We start from the raw sequence: 24,511 nt of genomic DNA on the forward strand, positions 1-24,511 counted from the left end.
GGTGTTGAACCTCTAATAGGTGATAGAAGGCATCGGACAGAAAAGGGGACTGTTGTTGTGGGTAACATTGATGAAGTGGTGATGGGACTCCTAATAGTTGATGATGGCTTGAAAACAGATGTTGTTGGCAGGGAAGGCAGGTTGGCAGTGATGGGTGCTTGGAGTGTGGCTGCAGGCGTCGATATAATGGCTGGAACAGGACGGACGGAAGATGTGTTAATAGGTGACAGATTGGTTGAAGATGGTGTCTGGCTGGAGAGTAAAGTGTTGGCTGTGGAGGCGATGACGGCAGTTACCTCATTGGTCTTTCGGAGAGGGGCGATTGCGGTAGTTGATGATGGAGTCTGGCTGGAGAGTAAAGTGTTGGCTGTGGAGGCGATGACGGCAGTACCTCATTGGTCCTTCGGAGAGGGGTGATAACGTGGGTTGAAGTTGGTACAGGGATGATCAATAAAGATGCAGACACTGTGGGGAGAGGAGACAAATCAAAGGATGGCATGGATTGGAGGGATAGCTGGACGGGTGATGATGGATCAGATAGGTGGATCGACATTGGAGATGGTATAATGTCGATTTCCGATTCTCTTATTGCCTGGAACACTATGTCGCTCCTCTTCTGCACCCTTGCAACCAACCGGTCCTCAATCCCAAGCAATTGCGCGATATCCATATAAAGATCTGGATAGTCCTCTTCAGCCCAGGGACCTTGAGGTGGAGTCTGCGAAGGAGCGATACAATCCTGTCGCCGCTTCAATGCGCTCAAAGACTTTTGATTTTGGAAGATCCCCTTCTTAATGGTGGCCTTATAGACAGAAGGTCCATCTTCCAAATACACCACAGCACCGAATTCATCTAGTCGGATGTATGAAACACTTCCAGAAGATTTTCGTTTCCTGGATTTTGCAGACGATTCACATCCCAACTCCCAACCCTTAATCCATGAAGAAATTCCAGGAGATCTACCTGCAGCCCACTTTGTTACAAGATATTTTGCGTAGGACGCAGTGGCGCTGTTGGGGTTTTCAACTTCATGGCACTTGATGAATGCAGCTGGCTCCGTAGAGAAGTACAAGGCCACCTTATGAAAAGGTCATTTGGTGCTACTCGGAGCTCAATGGGGTGCTTTGACTTCGCGTGGTAGCGTAAATCACCAGAACGGCTGAAGAGTTTGGGTCGATGATCAACACAGAAGGGGCAGATGAGTTGATATCCAAATTGGCTTGTATCCTGCAAGTACACAAGGGAAATACCTTACTGATGAGCTGATATACTTTAACGTAGAATCTAATCGTTCTCTGGAGAAAATCGCAATCGGGTGATCAAGCCAACTTCATTACTCAGCGTATGGTGCGCACCATTCATCATAGACTTCAATCTTCATTTAAGCATCATCATTTGTATCGGTATCAAATTATCATATTGCAGGATTCATGCAAATTTCAGAAGTTTGCCATCGAGTGATTGCAACCACAGCGAAGATTAAACAATATATATATAATAAAGTGCAGATTGTATTGTTATAGGAAGTGGTCTGTGTGAAGATAACTATTTGTGAGCTGTGTAAATTGTACTGATAAATATCTACTTTGCGTTAAGAATCCACTTAGGGATTTCGCTTCAGTTGAATCGCATCAACCTGTCAACATGGATTGGTTTAGCTTTGTGTTTCTGGGACTTCTTTATAAGATAGACAAGATATGGCCCTTGCCATTGTGGACGTAGTTTACTACATACACTTGGTTTGCGTGTTGAATCCAGTAACCAGACAGGGTCACCAACCTTGAATTGCCTAGTTTTTGCGAGAAGGTCATAATGTCGCTTGCGGTAGACCACCTTTTTCGCAAGAACTTTACGAGCAACATCATGGATGTGTTCCAAATTTGCATCGTCAGGAATAGGTTTTTCGTTTGTACCAGACCCTGGTGGCAGTCCAATGCAGGCCTGCAAGGGCAATGTGATTTCTCTACCAAAAACCATTTTGTTGGGAGACTGTCCGGTGCTAGTGTTGATGGAAGACCGGTAAGCCATGAGTACTTGTGGCATAAACTGGTCCCAAGTTCGTTGGTTTGAGGCAGAGTACATGGTGAGCATGGTACCTAGAGTGCGGTTAAAGCGCTCAACCATTCCGTTGGACTGCGGATGCAATGGAGTGGACAGAGTATGCCTTATTCCCAACAAGTCGCACATGTTTTTAAAAAGAGATGAGGTAAAACAACTACCCTGATCCGAATGTATTGATAGAGGGACTCCAAATCGCGAAACATAATTGTCGACAAATGCTTTTGCAATAGTTTTGGCTTCTTGATTTGGTATCGCAATGGCTTCAGTCCACCGTGTAAAGCAGTCGCATATCACAAGGACAAATGCATTACCAGATTCAGACCTGGGAAGCGGCCCATATATGTCCACAGCACACTGCTCTAATAGGGCTAAGGTGTGATTCTGACCTAGGGGTGACTTAGGCGGCTTAGATGTCTTGCGTGATACGCAATGTGTACACATCGCGCAGTATCCTCTCAACGTCTTCTCGCATACTTGGCCAGAAGAAAGTTTGCCGAATCTTTCCTAGTGTCTTCTCGACACCCAAGTGAGCACCAGACGGAATGTCATGGAAGTAATTAAGTACATCTTCTCGTCTGTGAGACGGTACGACAATCTGATCCCATTTGTGAAGCTCATCCTCATGCCATGTACGTACTAGGAAACCTCTACTATCGTTAAATCGGTCCCACATGCGCCAAAGGATTTTGACAGCAGATGCTTTGTCACTGACAGCCTGCCATTGTGGCCTTGTCTCAGAACCTTCAAGAGCTTGAATGAGGTATGCAATGCAAGGAACTCTCAGCTGCTCGGTTTTGATTTCTGTGGGTGACCAGTTACTAAGAGTAGCCATTGAAGGTTTGCATTGGGGTTTTTCATTTGCTTTGGATCGTGTAACGGCCCTTAAGCGATCATTGTCATGCTTGTCTACCTTAGGGAGACAATTTTCAGGTGTAGCAGTTTGTTGCTCGGACACTTCATCACTGAGGCGTTGTTGCCGGGCACAATTACAGCACGGATTGCGTGAAAGGGCATCAGCATTCCTGTGCTGTGACCCACTACGGTGCGTAACCTCAAGGTTATACGTACCAAGCTCCTGTAGCCAGCGTGCAACTTGCCCAGTAGGGTGCTTCAGGTTTTTCATCCAGCTTACCGCTGCATTATCTGTCCGAACAAGGACTGGCTGTCCGTACAAATAGGAGTGAAGTGCTTTCAACGCATTTATTACAGCAAGCAACTCCTTCCGTGTAACACAGTATGCTTTTTCATGGGAGTTGAGAGCCTTACTGTAATATGCAATCACAGTTTCGGTCCCGTTTTGAATTTGTGAGAGGACAGCACCAGTTGCTATGTCACTGGCGTCAGTGTCCAGGACAAACTTGGAACCAGGAACCGGATAACCTAGAATTGGTGAGGAAGTTAGAGAAGTCTTTAGAGATTGGAATTACTCGTCGCATTCTTGTGACCACTCAAATTTGGAGCTCTTATCCGAAACCTTGTGCAAAGGTTTCGCTTTAAGCGCAAAGTCCTTGACGAAGCGCCTATAATATGAGCAAAGTCCCAGAAAGCTCTTAACCTCCTTTGCATCTCTCGGCGTTGGCCATCTCAGCACTGCTTCAATCTTTGCTGGGTCCGTAGAGATACCATCCTCTGAGACAATGTGGCCAAGAAATTTTATTTTCTTTTGAAACAAGCTGCATTTTGAGGGCTTACATTTAAGGTTAGCATCAAGAAGCCTTTCGAAGATATGTTCAAGGCAGGCTAAACCTTCGGACACAGTGGCACATGAAACAACAATGTCATCCATATATAGGAGACACTCCTCCCACTGTAGACCTCTTAGAACGTTCTCCATCAGCCTTTCGAATGTAGATGGAGCATTTGCCAGTCCAAAACTAATTACTGTAAATTGGTACAGCCCCATAGTTGTTGCAAAAGCGGTCTTTTCTTTGTCAGCATCACTCATACCGACCTGCCAGTAGCCGCTATTAAGATCAAGCGAGCTGAAATATTTGTCGCCAGAAAGTGAATCGATGCAATCGTCAACCCTTGGTAGCGGGTATGCATCTTTGATGGTGACGTCATTTAGGCGCCGATAGTCTATACAGAACCGCGGGGTGCCATCTTTCTTGGTCACTAAAACAACTGGAGAAGCCCATGCAATGCTTGACGGCTCTATGATGCCACGTTCCAGCATTTTGGTAACTTCTTCCTTTTCAATTGCACGTTTACCAAGTGGTAAACGCCTTGGCGGTTGCCGAATTGGTGCAGCTTTACCAGTGTTGATGACATGTTTGACTAGTGAGGTTCGCCCAATGTCCTCAGAAGATTTGGAAAAGACAGGACTGTACTTGCAAAGCAAGTTTTGAAGATCAGATTTTTCCTGATCATTTAGATGGACTGAACTGCGATCATACAGATCAGTAAGGTGCTGTGGCAAAACGTTACATTCAACTTGTTGTGTCACACGTGCAACACGATGTTGTTGCGTGTTTTCAAAGAAAGGTTTGCAGGTGCCAAGATGCATTCGTTTGAAGATTGTGACAGGTTCTGAATCATAGTTAACAACATTAACTAGAACATTCTCTGAGTGTGTTTCAACAATACCGCTCATGGGAAAAACTTCCTTTTCAGCCATAACATCAGGATCTGGTTCTACAAAACCAAGTGGTGCCATATATTCAGCAAGGGGAATATTGACTGGAACCCACATTCTAGAATGTGCAGGTATCTTGACCGTGTCACGAACCTCTACACGACATATTTGACTGGAGCCGCCCACACTTTAAAGTGGTACAATATCGGACCCCATCACCAAACAGGACTTTCCGTAATTGATGTGGTCCACATTTTGTCGAAGAAAATCCTGACCTAGGATTCCATCTGAATCAATGTCACCAACCACAAAAGTAACATCGTAGCACTCCTTACCAAGCTAAACCACAAGGTCGACTTTGCCAAGGATGTTCATTTGTTGCCCACTCACCGTGTGAAAAGAGTAACTGGGGTCATAGAATTGCAATATTGTTGGATATTTGCAAATGTTTGAGTAGAAATCAAAGACGTTGTCGCGCCGCAATCGACAAGAAATCTAACAGGCTTAGAAGCAACCGTGCCAGTAACATAGAAACCATTGTCATAAGTGTTTGTATCCGCACCGGCTCGTGCAGAATGCATTGGAACAACGTTATCATAACAAGGTGTGGGTCTGTTAATAATCTGCACCGACTCTTGACCCTCAGAGTCGGTTGAAACTAGTTTTCCGACCTATTGTCGTTCATCTGGCGGCGAGATGAAGAGCCATCAAGAACATTGTGTTTCTGCTCAAACATGCGATTGGGCGGTTGTTGATTGTGGTGTAGCATATTGTTGGTGTTTGTGAACCTGTTTCTCTCAGTGTTGTTCGGGCAATCGCGCCAGTAGTGATCATTGGCTTTGCATCCAAAGCAACCAGGTGATAGGGGCTTTTTGTGGCGAGAGTTCTGAAATGGTTGGCCTCTGGGACAGACCTTTTCTAACCTGTCCAGACGTGACTCGATACGCTGAAGACACTTGCGCATATCAGTGTCAGAGTTTGTAGAGCTCTCTTCACTGAGTGCCCTTACAAATGTGGAATGCGTACCAAGAACTGCCTCGTAGCGCTCAATAACATTAACAGCATCTGTGAGTGTGCGACAGCCATTATCAATGCACCGACACTGCATATCGGGTGAAACCTGTTTATAAAGTTGATTGAGTGCAAGGCGCTCTTGGGAATGTATGTCCAGGTCTTGGTAGGCTCTCTGGGCCAACTGGCGTAGGTCATCCGCTAGAGCTGCAATTGATTCACCACTTTGCCTGCGTCGGCTTTCGAACTTCAAAAGCCAATGATTTTGATGCTTGCTGTTACTGAAGCGCGAAGTAAGTCTTCTACAGAGCAGAAAATAATCCCTTTTTTCAGATTGGGGCAAGCTCATGTAGAATGACCTTGCAGAGCCACGTAGGCAGCTGGCCAAGACAAGACATTTGGATTTATCATCCCATCCAGAGAGCTCTGCACAGTCCTCAAAATGTGACATGTATGCTTCAAAGTCACTGGAGCCCTCATAAATATCTGGCCTTATCAATGAAGGATGAACTACTGGAATTGCAGGGGGTGCAAAGTTACCTCGATGTTCGAATCGTGGTCTACTAAGTTGTGTTTCACAATGTGTGTGTGAACTGTTATTGTTTGAAGAGAAATAGTGTTCTGCATCGCCTGTCACATTGACAAAACGATCGTCATCGGGTATGTGTCGATCAACTGAAGGGCGATGGTTTTGAGTATCATTTTCGTCAATCTCATGGTGCTGATTTTCTGTGTTTATGTTGTCTGAAGTGTCATCATTTGAACGAAGATTAAATGAGATATCAGGGTCTGGGGATACCATCTTTTATGTGGCGTAGATAATGTATTAGTTGTAGTTGCACGTAGTAATAGTTGAGTGTGACCTCGGTTTACTGATTTGTGTGATTGAATAAATTTAAACTGCTTTAATATCAATGTGTTTGTTTTTCTTTCTAACGTTAGGCTGGGTTCGTATCACTCGGAAAATTATTTAAAAATAAACCGCGCTTCTGACAACAATTGTAATACTTAGACACTTCTAAGTTGTCAGGATAGAACAAACGACCGAGTTAAGGTTTAACAAATCTATTCAAATCGTAGAACGCGACTTAAGAAGTTTGGTTTACAAATAAATAACTATAAGTATGATGAAGGTACGCAGCATCACTGTTACTTTATTAACATTTAATAACTTAAAAGATTACTTAAGAGTTTACAGAACTATTCCCTACCATTATGATGGTTTTAACTTAAGCTGGTAGGTTTCCGACTTTTTAATGACGTGGATTTTGAGTCATTGACCGAGGTGAAGAATCCGTGATGCTGCGCGCTATTTATAGTGAAGATGCTTTAGGATTCCGAAACTTAGGCGTCCCAACCAATCAACGTGCACTTAGGAATTCCTTAACCAATAAAACAAGTTTACAAAGAGCCATTTTCCTAAACAGCATTTCGGAATCCTAAATCAACAAAGTAAGTCAATAATATGAGTTGTTACATTATAAAAAGCAATTTGTATTAAAACACATAACATTAATACATAATATCAGGCAGAAATGTTCTGCATTTAAATTCTGTTAAACATTTTAATAATACAATGGAAACATGAAACTATATGATGCATAGGCTTTCTACGCCTAACAAAATAGTTCCAAAGCATTTGCAACTGGAACATAACTTTACCAAAATGCAATACACAAATGCATCCTTAGATTAATAATACAAGTGAAAGCCATTAATTTTAGGGAACAATAGTTAGGAATAACAAATTATATTGTGCAATTGAAAATGAAGGTCGTATTCCTACACAGCTGGCTGACAGCGTCATAGTAAACAAACATGGAGCGTATTTTTGGATTGGAATTACTGAATTGTGACAAACAATGGATTGCTAGCAAGTATCTGGAGTTAATAAAACATATGTAAGTAGATTTAATTGATAATTTCATATCTATTACATATTACAATACAATGTTAAATACCACCCGTTTGCGGCTTTGTTTCAATGGCTTTCTTGTATAGAAATCTTGAACAAGAACGTCAAAAATACCCGTGTGCTTTTTATCGCATGTGCAATTTATGTTATTGAGAGAATATTTTAAATCAAACGTGAGATCATTATTTAAGGTCGGTGCAGCGTGTGGATGTTTTTGCGATGTTCGGACCCTCTTTCCGTCCGTGTTATTATATGCACATGTTGCATCGACCCGTAAACTTTCCCAAACTTCATTTATTTACTGACACATGTTTTGGTCCTTAACACGTTTAATTGATTGTCCTTACAAGGTTATTTTCTTAATGAACCGTCAATCATCAGTTGGTCTACCTATATGTCTAATTGATATGATTTCGCGACACATTATTAGCCAATGGTACATATTTCGGGTTCCCTAAAAGAACTGTACATGGACTGTTTATTGGGTGCTGTGTCAAATAAAACGTAAATACATTTTCTTTGTTTTTGAAACCACAAGAAATTAATCTGTTTTTCGACTGAATTATCTTTCCAAATCTTTGTTTCGAAATTCATACTAATTTTAATGAATTCCATTGTATTGCAATTTTACATACAAGATAAGTATTGATGCAAAGCATCAAAGGGCGTCGGGAATTTCAGTGTAAAAGGCACTTAATGAAGTTACATGGAACGATTTTTTTTCTATTGTAAATATTAATATATTGGCCGATTATTTTAAACAAAATAGAAAAAGATACAGGTATAACCATTATCTATAATTTTGTGTTATAACCCCAATATAACCATTATTTATGATGTTGTGTTATAACCCCCAAATAACCAGTATCTATGATTTTGTGTTGTAACCCCCAAATATTTCATAGTTCATTTTATTTAAATTGGTTTCCTTTTTTTACTGGCATCCGTGTGCAGTTTTCATTAATGGAACAGAACTGTGTAGGTTTTAAAAAATCTGCTTCATCTTGTAATCGTAATTTCATATTTTTCTAAACTTCAAGGGGAGATGTTTTTGAACTTATTCTTACGTTGCTCATTTACGATAGGGGTTGAGTTCTCATTGATATGAAAACACTGTAAAAGTTTGAAAAAAAAAAGAATGAAAACTGTAAATTGCATAAAGAAGCTGCATTTCACAATACTTTGAAATTCAGTAAAAGATCATAATAGATTTATTGCTCCGATATTCATCATTTTCAATAGGGTTCGAGTAATAATGATATAAAAACACTTAACAAGTTTGGAAAGATTCAGACAAAAGTTGTGAAATCTTTAAAACAAGTGGAAATTGTTTATTTTGTCTAATTTAATAGAAATAATTCTGGACTTATTGTTCCGATCCGATGTTTCACATTTTAAATGAGGTAAAAATGCTCATTGATATGAAGTTGGGAAAGAATCTGATGAAAAATGTTCACATAATCACCTAACCAAGCAGTTTATGGTCCGATATTGCTCATATAGAAATTGGTTTGGGTCCTCATTGATAAAAAAAACCTGTGCAAGTTTGGGAACAATCGGATGAAAACTTTGGACTTCGAACAACGATTTCAAAATTTCTCAACTTCTAAGGAAGATAACTATGGACGTAATGGTCGGATAATGCTAAAGGGCCTATACCACCTGGATAATAATACGTGTCGCGCTTCGCGCTCTATATTTAGTTCTTAAAAAAACAACTCAGAGGAGTGCTTGACTATAGGGAAACGGGTTGCTGGGACACAGCTCCTCCTTGATAAGCGGCTGCTTCCTTTATCGCAACTCATTGTTACAATCAAAAATACGTGTCGCGCTTCGCGCTCTATATGTGGTAGGGATAGTAGTTAGACATGAATAATAGATGTGTTGTTTGCATTTATTTGTTAAAATAAAAACACCTGTATTTTTTATGAGATATTTAAGTGACGTAATAAATTTTAATTAACGTTGTCACCACGCGGCATCCATATATTTTAATAAAAATGTCCAATTGTAGTAAAATTGATTTTAAAATGTCTACATAAAATAAAGCTTTATTATATTTATTAACCTGACTGAAAAAAATTGTCAGCCGCCGAACTGTTCCGTTCTTGCCGGAACCCGGGATTGAACCGATGCCTTTAAATGATTGTTGCGTAAACAACTTCAGTCTAACGCTCTCCCAACTGAGCTATTCCGGCTGACATCATTTATGTACTGCTATTTGGTAAAGTTGTTTTAAGCGATCGTTATTATATGTCAATTAATAAACTAATACATTGTACGTTTACGTACCACTACGCCTTCCAAAAAACTTGCTTGCGCGATAGGTCGTCAAAAATCGTACTACATTGATTCTCCACTAAATAAGCAATTTAGAAAACCACAAAATAAATATATTTTGATTATGTTTTGTTTTTATACAAAACCAGAAAGTTTCGCGTATTTGCCCAGTCCCTGTGATCTTTCCCCTGTGATCAGTTGTGGATCAGTTATTAATTTAAACAATTAGCTTTGCATTATTGGCAATAAATGTTGTAATAAATGTAATAGGCACAAATGCAGTACTTATTTACATTAATTTAAACAAAACATCACCACTATGCAAGATATTCTTAAAACAAAAATATATACATTGATCCGTAAAATAACTTCTCCTCCCATTAGCGAAAAAAAGCATTACATACTAGTCGCCGCTCTCCAGAGCGACGCCAATAATAAGAGGATAGAGCACGGCGCAGAATAATGCAAGTGGAACAGTTCTAGCAAACGCATTCAGGTTATATAATGCTGTCATTATGTATTATAAATTGTTGAACGAAACATGAACATTCTTTACTGTAAAATATGTAGGTTTAACCAATATTAATAGAATGAAAAATATGATATTTTTATTTCACTTTACCAAGTTTAAATGCGGCATATCCGATAAACATATGATCAATCATGTATTTGTTATGGCATAAACGTGTCCAGTATAATTATGGCGCGGATACTTCATCGGCATAGTGATTTGCGACAGCATCATTCGAAATGTAGTATAAAGAAATGGTAATTTTAGACCAGCACTTTTTAGAATAATAATGTCAAGGCCCAAATAAATAATGCTCACGTTTTGAGTTTATTTCTTTTCAAAGTACTACGAGTAACCATAATGAAAGCGCTGAAGGCACTGAAGTTGTTCCCTATTGCATAATCTTAGACGCAACTGAGTTTTCAAAATTATGTTATAGCTTTTTCTATATATTTATATATCAGTTTGAAATGAACCCAACCAATTCAAATGAATAAAGAGGGTTCTTTAAGCACAGGACGAGATGTAGGTGCACTGTTTATCCTCATATTTACGTTAAAGAGATAACTTAGACAAAATAACAACAATACGTCTCTTTTTTTCGCAATTGGTTCATGTACTGGCAACCATCTTTAGAATTTTGGTTGCCTTGCTAAAGAATAACAAGCCTAGAATCATGTACATGTTTTGTTATGTGTATCTATTTATTTATTTATTTTCTTTAAATTATTGAGCAACAATTTTGCCGACATGATAGACTTAATGCACCACGTCTTGTTGTGAGCCGGAATTGAATCATATCCTAGGCCTAATATATGCAAAGTCGCCAATTTGTATTCCATGTATATTTGGATTGAGTTGTTTCAAGCTTTGACAAAGCAAGTTGCCGTGCTTTTTAGCCCAACTGTAGACAACTTTTGAAATATAGTTTCCTGGGCTTAAATCTACTGGCCCCAGGCAAACTGGCAATAACTAAACTTGAAAGTTATTCATGATGTAAGATCTGACTGTTTATTGAAATCATTCAATTTGCAAGTCTGAAAACATAAAAGGGACCTTTTCACGTTTTGGTAAATTGACAAAATTAAACGATTTAATAATCTGGAGAGTTCTGTTGTTGTCGTTATATTTTATCATACTACGAGGATTGCTTATATAAAGTAAAATACATCTCTTATTGCATGAGCACGGATGGCCGAGTGGTCTAAACGATAGCCTTTTATTCCTGGGGTCAGTGGTTCGAGCCCAGTTAAGGGTAACTTTTTTGTTTCTTTAATTTTATTCTTTTTTTAATGGAGCTTTTAATATCCAATGTTCACATTTAACAATATTAACCATCTAATGACAAACTTTGAAAAGGCCTCTTTCAGATGTTTTCTTAAAAATAATTCCACATGGTAAAAAATTAGAACTCATTGGCTATTTGATTTAAAGTGATTTTGTTTATTTGCCTTGTCATCGATGTTACTTTGAAGTTATTATCACTTTTATCTTTTTTTTCAAATCATTAATAGAACATATAATTTAAGCTTCATTTTGGGAAAACAGGGCTTACTGCATATGCATTTATTGTCATCACAGTACCAGAGACTCTCTTTAAACGAAAACTACCATAAAATCAGAAAGTGTCGTCCTTGATTAGCATGTACGCACTGCACAGGCTAATCAGTGTGCACAGGACACCACTTATTTGACATGCATTAAACCCCGTTTTCCCTGAACGCAGCCAATATATACAAACTGGCCAATGTCTTCGCACAAGCTGTTAAACACTATTGATTACGAACACACACACACTGTCTGTAGGGTACCAGTGGGGAAGTATTAACAGGCTAATCTGTGTGCACAGGCAGATGCGGTGGTTAACGTTCTTAGCGTAGTTAAGAGTTGACCGACTTAAATTTTATGGCAGTAACATTAGTTGTTCGCGAGCAAACAACTACAAATTATGACCGCTTAAATAAATAGAAGTTCGAACATTTTCTCCTTTCGCTTAAATATATGTTTAATTGAAATGAATGGTTTGGGAAACTTAATATGAACTGTTCAATGCATTTGGGTAGTTTTACATGAACATGTCTTACATAATTAGACCAATTTGTAATTGATCACGCATAATGAGGAGCACAATTTAAGAAATGTTTACATATGTATCATTTTCGTTTCGAATTCTTAAAGTTCAGGCGTCCAAGTTCACCATATACAAACTCGTTTTGAATGCATCTTGTAACGCGAAGTATTTGCTTACACTATTGCAAATGAACCCTTTCAATAAATAAGTCTTTGAAAAGAACCTACACTTCGCTTCCGTAGTTATGAATTGAAGTTGTGCGTTTATCAAAAAGACATACATGTAGTTTATGACGAATTGGCATGTTGGTAAATTTGTACAAAGATTGTATTCAGTGTAAAAATAAATTTTAAAGCATCTCCTGCAAAAGTGTTTTCTGCGTCACTAAATGAACCAGCAGTTGTGAATAAAATGTCAATATGGTTGAATCGAATTACAATATCAATGGTTGTTTTGTCGTTATTATTAAATGTATTGGTAAAGGGGTTACTGCCCTTACAAAAATCTTTATTTTGGACTTTTCAGTATTTACAACAAGTTTACATTTGTGACAGTAATCGTATTATAGATCCAAGCCGTTTTGTAATTATTCAGCATTACTTCCAAACATTATCATATATTCGGCGTACAATAACGTTTAAAAAGATATGACACCGATATATAATGCCGTTCGCGTTAAATTCAGCTTCCAAGTGATTAACATACAATGAAAACAAAAATTGCAAAAACCATACACCCTGTCTTACACTAAGCATGCATTCAAAGCTGTCGATCAACATATTCCCATGTTTAACTTTTGATGGCGGGCGTTATACATCGATTTAATTAAATTAAGAATTTTACTTCGTAAACCCAAATGAATTAATTTATACAATAGATCTAACAACGAGATAAACAATTATTGATAACGACGTATGAATTCATTTTAAGTTGCAATTAAATACATAATTAACTTACAAGTTCGTTTGACGAGAACTTCCGCGTTTCAACGACTTAATAAATCAATCAAAATAAAGCAGTTCGATTTACACAATAATAATTGTGGAAACGACATAACTTCAAACCAACACATGCTATATCTGCGTCACTTTATAGTTAATGCATCTATGTATCAATGGCTAACTATGATAGCTATTTGTTAACAGCACAAGTACCGTAATAAGCAAGAATGAAATTCACTTTTAAAAGCCCATTAACACTAAACCAACGAATTTTCCATACCATATTTTGAAAAATAAAGTTAACACATAAACAATCAATGTTCTTTATAGCCATTGCCAAAATTTCAACGCTAGATGTGGTCTGGTTAACAAGATACAATTGCTCTTTTTTGTATTTTGCCGGACAATATATTCAACCCATGTTCATGTGCCATATTAGTGATGTACATGTGTCATATGAATAGATATCGTTGCGGGAAATTTTAATAAAATTTATTGTGCCACAAAAAACGAGCATTTTGTATCTCGTTTAATTTATGTTTCCATACCACATCTAGCGTTGAACTGTTCGCTATAGATATAAGGAACACTGATTTGTTTATGGGTTGACTTTATGTTACGTAATATTTTGCGAACTATTCGTTGATTTTGAGAAGTAATGTTATTTTCAAGGGATTTATTCTCGAACTTTGTTTTGGGTCAGACAATTGTTAAGGACTAAGGATGTGCTCTCAAAGGTCCATACTTCGAATTCAGTTGAGGTCAACAGCCTCTATACCTAATTGTTCGATAACATTTATAGATTATTTGTCATAAATATAGGATCTGACACGAGTTTTCATATCATACCATATTTTATTAAACGAGTTTAGGATTTTGTTAGTAAGCGAGCCTTTGGCCTGCTTACTAACGAATTTCCTGGGCGAGTTTAATAAAATATGGTATGACTTGAAAACTCGTGTCAGATCTTTTTTATCACATGCTTTTAAATGAGCACATTAAATAAATATTTACGCAAACATAATGATAAATCCAGAATGTTGTTTACATTTCGTGACGTCATTTGACGTTGCAACGTCATTTCAGCAAAATAACAAATGGTATTTTGGTAATGAGAAATCGTTTGATGGTTTGATATTCCGGGATATTTTAACCCTATAAGGATTTACAAAATTAACATTCAGATAAAAACATCAATCATTTTTAAGTGCTGCTGTCCGTTGATGATAACGGTTATGAAAATGTTGTTAATTGTGTACATGATGTTGATGGTGGTGGTTATGACGGTTAGAGCAACTATTACCATGAAAGTGTTGTTTCTCGTATAATTTAAGATGATGATGATGAATATCCAGGAAGGGGATAAAAAGGATGTCCGTTTAATCGCAATCCTTTTCGATTTTATTTCCGCTCGAACCAAACAAAACTAGTGTTTGGTTCGACATATTTATTTTGTTATTGCAAATAACATACGATAAGTGGCTGTTATATAATCATAGTCATACAAACTAAACTATTGGTAATATGTGGACTAAGTAATTTATATAACTTAAATAGGATGCTATTCTTGCTAAAACCTTTGCTAACACATAATCTACATTTGCGTTTGACATTCTTGACTTCAGCTCATTATAACGCATATATCCTCGGCGGAGTCCTTATATTTGCATTAACAAACAACCAAATCTGTTGTGTTACATACACACTTTGTACTTACAAATCTCTTATTAAATGTTAACAAAGAGCAGTATTTAATGTTACGCAATAGTGAACAACTCGAGTGCTTTTGGCGCTTTGATTATGAACTGCAGTTATGCTCACGTTTGGGCTTTATGTAGCACAAGGTTGTTCTCATTGCATCATCGGCGGTCGTTTGCCAATAGATCTGTCACGCTTGATATGCCAACAGTGTACCGCATGCGGATTACTATAGCCGGTAATATAACTCCCAACAGTTAGTACAACGATCGATCAACGCACGCCGCGATGATGATGCAACACATCGCACGTATGATGCAATATTTCGTGTTTACAAAACATAGCGTACAATCGCAAACAGTATGAATGGAACATTTGAGTTAGATTGTCTAGATTGCATACCGATAGTCCTAAAATACCTGACCTTTTCATGCTTGGATTATGCGATATTTAAGGCCTGTTAAAGATGTTACAGCATGTCTACAATATGTTTAACCTAACTTTTAGTATAAAGTATATTTAAATATAATTTAAGGTTAGTTGTCATATTATATATATATATATATATATATATATATATATATATATATATATATATATATACGCTTGAATAATACACATGTTCATACCAAGGAAAAGTTTCAGATGATCTGCTTCCCATGAGTAAATCTTCTCTGAATCTGCTGTCGTAAGAAACCCGCGAGTTAAAAAAAACAACAGCACATATTTGGATAAAAAAACAACTTGCACCGAAATAAGCGAAATACGGGTAGGAGGTTTGTTTTTTTTGCAAGTTGCAGCCTTTTGGAGAAACAACAGCTGTATATAACTAAAGGTCAACATGCTCTTTGTGACGCCCTATTGAACTGTATTATAACACAAATATCTCATAGCTATTTAAGGAATGAGCGCATGACAGCAACATTATACAATCTGACTAAGTAGTTAAACAGAGATTTTCATACCAGAAATACAGGTCCAGATCATAAGCGTCTTAGAAGATCGGACCAAGGGCAAGGACAAACACTAACAACCGTATCATTTCTCTTGAAGTTTTCAGGTATAAAAATAATTAATTTTAATTTGCTCCATAAATGGTGCATTTTTCGGTTATACTGTACAAACTTCATTCTTCGATATCGCTTATAAATTCGAGACTTCTGATTGAGGAGACATGTACGGCTATGATTTAAAGTGCAAGCCCACGAGCTATGTTACTCGCCTTCGGGCATTTCAATACTGTAATACGCCATAAAAAAAACTTAATGTAGAATAAACTCGCATTTAACCAGAAAATTCCATATTATGTTGCGCTTTTTTACAATAAGCGGAGATCAGCGGCAGTGTCCGTTACAATTTTGACACGTAGGTTTCCAACAAGTTTCACCTTGTTCTAACATGGCATGGTGTTGCATACAAACATGCGAGTCGCTTTAAAGTAAAACATGTGTTAAAGTCAAATGTTTGTGTGTATTTGTTTTGACCGGCCTCCAACTGCCAATAACCCATATATTGCATGTGTCTTTGCCTTCTTACATCATCTTTCCAGTACATGTTTTTTTGATAAAACACAAGTGTGTAGTAAACGTCTGTATGCAACAAAGGGATCTTAGTCCACAACAACTGCACAAGGTTAGTCTTGCAAATAATTCTACTATATTTGCCTTTGTATGTATGATTTGTTAATGTATGAGTTAATGGTACAAACAATAGTTGATCGTGTTCAATGTGAACATGAGTAATTTTTATTGGTGTCTTTTTTCAATATAACGTATAACGTATGCACTCCTTATCGTACAGTATCGTATCGAATAGTAAGGTATCGAATTGGTACACATCGATATACTATAGTATGACATCTCAAAAGACCATTGAACGTGGGGTTCAGCTTTCATTAATATTTAAATAATACATTATTTTTAAATACTAAATAATTTTTATAAATTTAGTTGAATTATTATTATTTATTGTTTTTTAAATGAACTTCATGGCCGTTAAACGCAGTATAATAATAGCAATTTACTACAACACTGACCGAGTCGTTTTATTACATAATTCCCTCTGTAGCTAATATTGATTGAACATCGATGTTGCATCATCAAGTGACTTAACATTCGAAAATTCAAATATTAACAATGGCAGATGCAGCGGTTTTGCGAATCGATTGGTATTGAATTTCCAACAAGAAAATACAAACCATGTGTATCCACAAAAAGGTATCGTTATAACAGGAAACATAACATGTAAATATATTTGTTGACATTTAGACACACTTGTTAAGACCAACTGATGATGAACTTTGAAAGCTGCACCATATCTCAACTGAATTTAAGTGTGAATTAAATAACAAAACATAACTAAAGGGTTGTGTTCAATTTGAAAGACAGTTTGTAAAAGTGCGACTTAATGCGTATGTGCTCGCCTCTATGTCTCACAGGTGTATAATTGTGCTCTTACATTTCGCAGTGATCGATTATTTAGTTACAGTTTTCATTGTTAAAACAAATACCATGTGCTTTTACTTCAGTTAACTTCACATGACTAGCGTCAATACAATGAAGAGGTAACAGCAAAAGCACTACACTGGCAAATAAACCATAAATTGTTTCTAATATAAGGCGATACGTTTATAGTTTTGCAAATGTACACATGTAACCATATCTTGATTTAGAATACTTTTGTCACAAATAAATATAATTATTTAAAATATATCGCAAAAGAACTACTATATTAAAAAGTGAACCTTCTAGTTATGTAAATGAATTAAATGTAGCTCTCAGGCCCTTAGTTGCTTATAAAATACTAACATTGTCTTATTCAAATGGTGAAACGTCAGCTCATGAAAAGGAAGGAAATTATTTTAATAATTGAAAGTGTAAATTTATAATAACGCAAGGTAGTTTACTAAATATGTATAACGTAATTGAAGTAAATTTTCGATATAGAAGTACCACAGCAACACAAATATTTAAATGCTGTATTTTTGCGCTCCACAATCCAAGTTTGAGGTTTTAATATACAAATTATTATACTAACAATGGTTACAAATACGTAAAATATATGTATGTATTTATGTCAATTTGGTTTGATCAACACCTCAATTGATAAGACCGTTTATGACTTAATAAATTGTATATGAAAAGTTTCACAATCAGATTTATGTCAATAGGCATAATAAGCATATCATGTTTGCTTATTCTATGGCCTATTCACGTATGATATAAAGAACAATTGCAACGGCATTAGTATTAATCCCGGATGTGATAGTTGACAGCTCAGATCAAATGTTGTCCTGTTTCTTTACGTTAAATAAGAATAAACATCATTTCATCGCATGTTATGAAACGCTATTAAACGGGACAGGCATTTAGGATCCAAAACCTTTTAGACGTCTTAAAGAAACGCAAATGTCGAAGCAGCTTGAAAGCAAATTGTAATATAAGATATTATCCGAGCACAAGTGCTTTCTAAAAAAATACTAGGGTCCACCTATTGGATATAATGAATGCTTCATCCCAACATTTGGTAAATACAGAATGCTTTGTTACTGAGAAATCTTCTAAAAGCTGTATTTTCCTGCCATCTTGCGTGTTTAACAAGAGCTTCTTACTCAAAATTACATTAAACCTGCTATGCAATTATGAGAGTCTTATTGAAATCCCAGCTGGGTACAAAGCTCCTGTTGATCATAACGGCACCATAACCGTTCTGGAACACTGCACTGGAATCTCAATGACCCGGTGCTATGTGCATATCTGATGTGAAACAATCACATAGACTCTTGTGCCACAGCAGTTTTTATGTTACCAGCAGTCATATTACTTTGAAGTACGAGTATTACCGTTGAACCATGCACTGTTGGAAATATTTCAAATTCTCATTACGCAAACCATACAGTGCACTGTTTTTTCATAACATGAACATCAGGTGCTAGATAAATATTTTTAGTGGTATGGTTTATACATCATCTGTTACTGCGCCTGCATCTATCTTTACGTATCGCTGGTGTAAAAACACACGCAACACACTGAGCTTGTTTGTCCTTTAACTAGGCCATGGGGAATGTTGATAAACGTTTAGCGAAACACTTTTTAAGTAGAACAAATATGTATTTATGAAATTATTCTGAATACTATCGGCAGAGTATTCACTTTATTAGCATCGATTCGGGAAAGTATATAAATGCCTAAGGTTCGTTAACAAAAATAAACATTAATATAGCTCCAAACTATTGTTTTTTTAAATAAATATTTCGTCATTCGTTTTTTCACAATGCAGTATTCTATTCAGATGTTTTGTTTTTAAAGTGGTCGCGTTCGCCTTGTCGCCTCACGGTTGTTGTTGTGTCGCAATACATTTATATTGTTTTTTTCTGTTCACTCTCATTCGTCACGTCGTCCACACTTCGTTTATGCTGTGTCTTCTAAGACTCTATTCGACCTTTGCATCAAAACAACATTAAATCCCCAATTTAATGCCCTGTCTGTTAATCGCTATTAATCTTGTTAAAGGTCCAGCGTATTCACTGCGTTTGTCATTAACAAAGAGGAGCGTTATGTTCAATGTCGTAATGGCAAGCAAGCGATGCATTCGTTGGTTTTTTGAGACAAAATTGTATTATGCTTTGGAGTCGAACATATACCTCTACAATAAGACTGGCTGACTTGGACGTCTGCTACGTAGTTTTATAAAAACTATTGCCAACGCAGGTATAGACTAATGAACGCTTTTTGCACGGTTGTCTGTCTCAATAATTGTTGCTAGGCTGTTCATATGTAAGGTTCTTACAAAGTAACTTCACCATATATGTCCTTACGCCATTAAAACACAGCCATTTAAATGGCGCTATGCTATTGAAAATCTAATCTCCAAGTGTGGTATCGTACTTTATCACGTCACCTTGGTTCTCATGTACGATTGCTTTTCAGACTTCACACGAGTCAAACTATGTGGTGAAAATCTGAAGAAAAACGTCATTCTGTCGCACGCGGTTACACGAGCCAGATGGCATAGAGTAGCTTTGGAAGCTTTGTACAGGGTTCGATTGATTGTTTAGTATTTTAATGCATTATTGGTGATTCGTTGGCGGGGCGTTTGTAAATTGCTCTTGAAGCATTTCTAAGGCACTTCTTCTCCGAGTTAAAATCTAACCCAGCATATTATTTGCACTGTTGTTCACTTTCTTCTGTGTATCATCACTTCAGTAAGTCGGTGATCATTTTTCTGTTGCTTCAGGATAAGAATGGTATGTTGCATTGGAACGTTATTTAGGTCGTGATCTTGTTAACATTTAATTCTTGCTGTCTCTAAGACGAATACTTAAATCAATCGACTGTTTATAACCCTATAGTCGTACTGGCAAAGCAAAGGAGTTTCCGGAGAGTCTACGCGCCTCTTTGAATTAATGTTCTATTTTTCAAGGGGGGGGGGCAGTAATACGTCTGTTCTAAGTCCCCTTTACGTTCATCTCGTTATATCTGCGTGTATTGCACCTTTATAGTTATTCCATGGCGTTCTAGATATGAATCGCCGGGTAGACGTTTAACATGTTTAGCCAAAACAATTTGTCTTCATTAAGTTGCAGTGACCCTGACCTACTATAATTGACCATTAGCTCAACTTAAAACACACCATATGCAATTCCAAGCTAGATCTGGGCAATTATGTTTTTAGCTTCAACATGTAAGCTCAATTTTGTTATTGAGTCGATATATAGTTAAGTGTGTAGTTGTTTAGTGTATACATCATCGATATTTTGTCAAATTAATGGCTAGATGAAGCTCTCCTAAATGAACTATGTCATGTTCATTGGTTCCAATTGGTCCGACGCTTATGATTGGTTGTTTATTTGGGTGTTTGTTAACTCTAGGTGTGTTGATATTCGCATTTTTGTGTTCTATAAATACTTTATGATTGGAAATTACAAAATGTTCGATTTTGCAATCGTTTGAATGAAACTTTCTGAAATAAATGACTTATACAGCATTTGATAAAGTGAATCATGAACCTTAAAACAGGTATGCACAAATATGGATATGGTCATTTATATTAAAGTAATGATACCACCGGTCTAGAAAGAACATGGCCAACATTTCATTTTGAATCTAAGATAATGCTATTTTTTAAACTTATCGTTTATGAATGTAAATAAACTATTAGAAAATATTCAAACATGACTACTGCGAATTGTTAAATGTTACTTTTAGTGAGCACATTAAACTCCCGGACAGACGTTACGGTGCGGACTGACGAGACGAAGGACTGATAAAAATTCACTCCATAACTAAATACAATGTTCAGTGTTAATGTTTTCTCACAAATATCATAACTGCAACGAAAATTTGCGAATCTGAAAAAAATATATTGTCAATTTACCAAAACGTGAAAAGGTCCCTTTAAGTAAATATTAATGCAGATTGTTTAATAGCTGAAGGGATATCGCGCTGTTTAATGGAATCTCGACAAGCCGCGCTCAATCGAATATCCCTTTAATGATTTGAGTATGTCAATAAAGTTCTGGTTTAAGTTAAGTTTCTATACAAGACAGCATATATGCCGGAGATCGACGATATCACTCCTTGTTAAAATGACGTTATATATTGTTCAATGTTGTCATACTTGTTTCGCCTACACCACAATAATAAATAAAACAAAACAATACGATAGTTTTCCTGGTTTTATTGTTAGGAAGGTACGAAGATTGGCCTTTAATTGTCATGCGCCACCACATCACGTTATAACCGCGTTATAGAAACCACATCGTGTTATCGAGATCAATCACACGTCATGAAACACACGGTGTTGAGAGAATAAGAGTGAGGCAAGACACTGTCTTGAATTTGTATTTCAATTAAAGAAATTGGACGTAATGCTACGCAAGTGTCTTACCACAGCCATACAGATATGTGTGTTCAACTAATTGGTCAACATCAGTGTCACGGTGTTTTAATGCGTATTCGTGTTCTTTCATTAATTATGCGAGAATTGCACTTTGCTGACAATGAATGGCTACATTTAAATGTTAAGAGTCATTGTATTCAACCAGAGAATGAAATGTAAACCTTGCAATCAAACAACAGCTTAAGGGCAATTATCTTGAAACGCGTTTCCGTTAGGATTAAAACCCGAGCTCTGACAATTCCGATAAACGATACTAAAACACGGTTTGTTCGCACTGGTATGAACAGAAAATGCTATTTATTCGAACTCATTTTAAACCCTTCTTGCCATCGGCAATCCAGTTTATCATACACGTATGCTATTGAAGCACCAGAACCGTTCTGGAAGACTTCACAGGTATCTGAATGCGCCGATGCCCTTTGCGTATCTAATGCTAAAGAAACACTCAAACCCGTATGCTCCCGAAATTTTAATGTAACTAGCAGTCAATTCGTTGTTAATGAGGTCGTTAGAAAAATGAACCATTTACTGTTGGATATTTTACACATTATATTAATCCAACCAGTTCGCTGTTTTTGCATGTTATGTTCCCCAGGAGCTAGATCACTGTTGTAAGCTAATTGGTTAATCTATCATCTGTTACTGCTCCTGTATCGTAACGTAACTCTGTTAAACTCACTTGAAACTCGATCTGTGCTGTGTTCATTCACCATTTTATTAGCCCATTACAATAATCTCTGGAGCTGTTTATCAAATGCGGCACCCACCTATGAAGCACTACAGGTGGCCATACGACATATTATTCATACAATATAATATAATCCAAAGTTGGTATGTATACTTGGTCTGATAGGTGCATATCCTTTAATCAACGAAATAACACTTACTTGGAATAATTCATTAAGCACTTGATATTATGTCAACGTAAAAACAAAACAAACATTTATGACATTATTGCATGCATTATTTAGTATAACCAAGTGCAGACACGTGTGAGGAATTTCGGGCAAGGGTATGGGTAAATTATACAACCATAACCGTTCAAAATCACTGCAAATATTTAAAATTATAGTATAAGTAGTTTTATTCAACCGGTTGTCGGTATAGACTTTTGCAGCCAACTAAGATTTTATTTTAAACAATTTTACACCTGCCACATTTATGATTTACAAAAAGATAACGAATTATAAACGAATGTTTTTACTAAAATTTGCGGAAATAGTTAAGATATTTAGGGCAAACATATAATACCTAAACTGCATTGTGTACGCGTGAAATTGAATTTCATCACTATGGATTCATTTTAACCTTTTTTATAGGTTCCGGTACATAACCATGTTATTTACTTTATAGCAAAACTTGATCAGGTCACAGTGTTATGTCAGTACAATTCTTTACTTTAAGTATCAATATTGAGTTTATTGATTTTAAAGTCTTACAACTGATCAGTAATGGATGCGCATTCAATAGTTTTTCAATTGCATGTCCTTTGATGTTCAACCTAGTAATATTATTTGCTTTAATCCTCATAAAGTTAGAAATAAACAAAATGTAAGCATTTTTAACCTTTTCAACGACGCCGGGCAGTGAACACAATAAGTTGTCGTTTTATACATACGCATTAATTGGGTGTTAAGTAATGCCCATAAATACGTATCACATAGTATATTTTACCTATTTTTATTAGTAAACGTATATAAGTTGATCGACGTTATGTTAATTTGTTTTCCTAGTATTGTTACTGAAAAGTAATATTGTCCATTTATCACTTGAACTTTACTGAATTTATTTCCTAGTCTCGCCGTTTCCGCTTTTACGGTGACGTTTTTTTAACATCATGTGCATTTTACAACAAAACTGGAAACACGAATACTATTATTGCTAGGTTAAATGTGAAGCTAGGCATGTTATCGTGCATTACATCATATCCACCATGTCACGTACTCATGAAGGATGATAATGAAGAAAATATTTATGGAAAGACCTTTAATCCTCTAGCCAATCGCCAGAGAGTTAGACATTTTAAAATGTTCGTACAAGGCAGTCAATGGGTCGCACGTTTGACGTTACGTTAAAAAACGTTAAACCACAATTAAGTGTGATTACGATTCGTAAATGCTTACGGCAATAAAGTGTTGTGATTTCCTAAACGCTAATGTAACAGTCTAGACATAAAATGAAAGTTCGCTGTTTGTAGGTCATACATGTTCGTGCAAATATAATATTTATTTAATATTTAATAATGTTTTTGTCGTTTAAAGTTATTTTTACAAGTATGAATCAATCATTTTACCATTACCTTACTTATACTGAACAGTCAGTACAACATTGACATTGGTCATTTAAATTTCATTTTACTAGTGGGTATAACTCGTCATAATAATACCTGAGTCCCTGTCACTCTCCGGGAAATATCGTCAGTTGGTCCCTGCTGCCTCTGGGTTTACTATCCTTTCTTTCAAGTTGAGAAGCAAAACAACATATGAACAACGATTGCAATCTGATTTGGTGCATTGTTGCTAAACTCATGCCTATTTATTTATATTGG

The 24,511-nt window shown here is 36.7% G+C and overlaps 2 protein-coding genes across 4 annotated transcripts in view; both read left to right on the forward strand.

The window, feature by feature from the left end:
• The window catches only part of LOC127875882 (uncharacterized), a 223,695-nt gene that overhangs the window by 157,908 nt on the left and 41,276 nt on the right, over positions 1–24,511 (forward strand). The gene's annotated exons all lie outside the window — the stretch shown is intronic.
• Positions 1–24,511, forward strand: part of LOC127875883 (uncharacterized) — a 158,863-nt gene that overhangs the window by 94,049 nt on the left and 40,303 nt on the right. The window contains exon 1 of one of the 3 annotated variants that reach the window (XM_052420629.1): positions 16,620–16,695. The exons of the other annotated variants lie outside the window; for them this stretch is intronic. The gene's annotated coding sequence lies outside the window, so the exon portion shown is untranslated. Of the gene's footprint in view, positions 1–16,619; positions 16,696–24,511 lie in introns of those variants that run through there. 3 annotated transcript variants of the gene reach the window in all.

Source organism: Dreissena polymorpha, chromosome 4 (assembly GCF_020536995.1).
Source record: "Dreissena polymorpha isolate Duluth1 chromosome 4, UMN_Dpol_1.0, whole genome shotgun sequence".
NCBI lineage: Eukaryota > Metazoa > Mollusca > Bivalvia > Myida > Dreissenidae > Dreissena > Dreissena polymorpha.